The sequence below is a fragment of the Nylanderia fulva genome, unplaced genomic scaffold, assembly GCF_048542155.1.
Source record: "Nylanderia fulva isolate GAGA-0341 unplaced genomic scaffold, ASM4854215v1 Scaffold1463, whole genome shotgun sequence".
In the NCBI taxonomy this organism is placed as follows: Eukaryota; Metazoa; Arthropoda; class Insecta; order Hymenoptera; family Formicidae; genus Nylanderia; species Nylanderia fulva.
In genome coordinates, this window is record NW_028189692.1 from 11,130 (window position 1) to 14,481 (window position 3,352).

At 56.9% G+C, this 3,352-nt stretch overlaps 1 pseudogene; it reads left to right on the forward strand.

Moving 5' to 3' along the window:
• Nucleotides 1-461: 461 nt before the first annotated feature.
• Nucleotides 462-3,352, forward strand: LOC146724152 (large subunit ribosomal RNA; annotated as a pseudogene; the record flags this gene model as incomplete).

Sequence of the window (3,352 nt, forward strand, 5' to 3'; positions counted from 1 at the left end):
AGGCGCCCTTGCCCGCACACATAACGGTATTACGGAGAAATATACGGCGCGTCGTCGTCCGGCGGAGAGAGCATTCGTAATCCTTTACCTCTTTACGGAGAAGGGTTTTGAATCGCGAGCCGACCGCGTGTCCGAGTCCACGAAATTTTCGTAAAGCGAAAAAAGGGGACCGGCGCGCCGCGTCGTGTACTCGTCGAATCGATTCCGCCCGAATTTCGTATATAAAAGAGAAGGGAGAGCCGAGAATCTCGAACCCCGCGATATATCGTCTCCATTACCACCAACGAGTGTGTGTGCGGTTAGCGCCCCGGCGATTTGCCTTCTCGCGTATTTCGTGTGCTGCCGCTGCTGCTCTCTCGTTCGACGCTCTCTCTCTCTCCCTCTTATAATATATATTATAGAGGAGAGACGACGATGAGCGACGCGGAGGAGGCAAACGGCTACGAAAACTCACTATGCGACGACCTCAGAGCAGGCGAGATTACCCGCTGAATTTAAGCATATTATTAAGCGGAGGAAAAGAAACTAACCAGGATTTCCTTAGTAGCGGCGAGCGAACAGGAAAGAGCCAAGCACCGAATCCCGCGGTTCCGCCGCAGGGAAATGTGGTGTTTGGGAGGATCCGCTTATCCCGAGGTGCCGCGTCGCGTCCAAGTCCACCTTGAATGGGGCCACTTACCCGTAGAGGGTGCCAGGCCCGTAGCGACCGGTGCGCGCCTCGGGAGGATCTCTCCTTAGAGTCGGGTTGCTTGAGAGTGCAGCTCTAAGTGGGTAGTAAACTTCATCTAAGGCTAAATACGACCACGAGACCGATAGCGAACAAGTACCGTGAGGGAAAATTGAAAAGAACTTTGAAGAGAGAGTTCAAGAGTACGTGAAACCGTTCAGGGGTAAACCTAAGAAACCCAAAAGATCGAACGGGGAGATTCATCGTCAGCGGCGCTGGCTTCGCGTCGGTCGGCGATGTCCCGCGGAGTCCTTGCGGCTCGCGCGCGGGCACGCTACCGTGCGCCGATGTCCGGCGCTCGTCGTCGTGCACTTCTCCCCAAGTAGAACGTCGCCACCCGCTGGGTGTCGGTCTACGGCCCGGGTGCGGTGTCTGTCGCGTCGCCGGAAAAACGGCACGCGACAAACCCTCGGTCGCCCGGCCGGCTGCTCGGTGGTACGAGCAAGGTATCAGGCCGCACTATTCACGGTGCGTCGAGACCGTCGCAAGCGCGCGCCACTGTACTCGGAGGTTACGGACTTCGCGCCGTCCCCGGTCCTGGCCCGCTGTTGGTTACAGTACGGTACACCTTCGACAGGTCTGCGAACGTCTCCCGCGGTCTCGCGGGAGACCGATACCGGTCGGCGACGCTACTGCTTTGGGTACTCTTAGGACCCGTCTTGAAACACGGACCAAGGAGTCTAACATGTACGCGAGTCATTGGGACTTGTCGCGAGACCTAAAGGCGTAATGAAAGTGAAGGTCGGCCCTGGCCGTCGACCTAGGGAGGATGGGCCGCGTCGCGATGCGGCCTCGCACTCCCGGGGCGTCTCGTTCTCATCGCGAGAAGAGGCGCACCCAGAGCGTACACGTTGGGACCCGAAAGATGGTGAACTATGCCTGGTCAGGACGAAGTCAGGGGAAACCCTGATGGAGGTCCGTAGCGATTCTGACGTGCAAATTGATCGTCGGAACTGGGTATAGGGGCGAAAGACTAATCGAACCATCTAGTAGCTGGTTCCCTCCGAAGTTTCCCTCAGGATAGCTGGCACGCGGCCGTTCCGCACGGAACGCGCGCGAGTCTCATCTGGTAAAGCGAATGATTAGAGGCCTTGGGGCCGAAACGACCTCAACCTATTCTCAAACTTTAAATAGGTGAGATCTCTGGCTTTCTTGAATTATGAAGCCACGAGCATCTTTGGATCAGAGTGCCAAGTGGGCCATTTTTGGTAAGCAGAACTGGCGCTGTGGGATGAACCAAACGCAGAGTTAAGGCGCCCAACTCGACGCTCATGGGACACCATGAAAGGCGTTGGTTGCTTAAAACAGCAGGACGGTGGCCATGGAAGTCGGAATCCGCTAAGGAGTGTGTAACAACTCACCTGCCGAAGCAACTAGCCCTGAAAATGGATGGCGCTGAAGCGTCGAGCCTATACTCTGCCGTCAGCGGCAAGTGGGGCGGCAACCGGGAGCGGGCGTTAGTTTTCTCTCGCGTCGTCACGAAGCCCTGACGAGTAGGAGGGTCGCGACGGTGAGCGCAGAAGGGTCTGGGCGCGAGCCTGCCTGGAGCCGCCGTCGGTGCAGATCTTGGTGGTAGTAGCAAATACTCCAGCAAGGCCCTGGAGGATTGACGTGGAGAAGGGTTTCGTGTGAACAGCCGTTGCACACGAGTCAGTCGATCCTAAGCCCTAGGAGAAATCCTATGTCAATGACGGCGTACAATATACTCGAGTGTCGAGAAATAATAATAAATATTATACGAAAGACACACGCCCGTCGGGCGAAAGGGAATCCGGTTCCTATTCCGGAACCCGGCAGCGGAACCGCATACAATTCGGGCCCTCGTAAGAGTGTTCGTCGGGGTAACCCAAAATGACCTGGAGACGCCGTCGGGAGATCCGGGAAGAGTTTTCTTTTCTGTATAAGCGTTCGAGTTCCCTGGAAACCTCTAGCAGGGAGATAGGGTTTGGAACGCGAAGAGCACCGCAGTTGCGGCGGTGTCCGGATCTTCCCCTCGGACCTTGAAAATCCAGGAGAGGGCCACGTGGAGGTGTCGCGCCGGTTCATACCCATATCCGCAGCAGGTCTCCAAGGTAAAGAGCCTCTAGTCGATAGAATAATGTAGGTAAGGGAAGTCGGCAAATTGGATCCGTAACTTCGGAATAAGGATTGGCTCTGAAGAGCGGGGCGTGTCGGGCTTGGTCGGGAAGCGGGTCTGGCTGACGTGCCGGGCCTGGGCGAGGTGAACGGTCGGCGTTCTCGCGCCGGTCCCGGGATCCGAGCTCGGTCCCGTGCCTTGGCCTCCCGCGGATCTTCCTTGCTGCGAGGCTTCCGTGGCGGCGCGAGCCGTCGTGGTCGTCCTCTTCGGCCGCCATTCAACGCTCAGCTCAGAACTGGCACGGACTAGGGGAATCCGACTGTCTAATTAAAACAAAGCATTGCGATGGCCCTCGCGGGTGTTGACGCAATGTGATTTCTGCCCAGTGCTCTGAATGTCAACGTGAAGAAATTCAAGCAAGCGCGGGTAAACGGCGGGAGTAACTATGACTCTCTCGGGGGAGTAACTATGACTCTCTCGGGGGAGTAACTATGACTCTCTCGGTCCTCAAAGCAACACGCCGCGATGGTACTTAGAGAGAGTCGTAG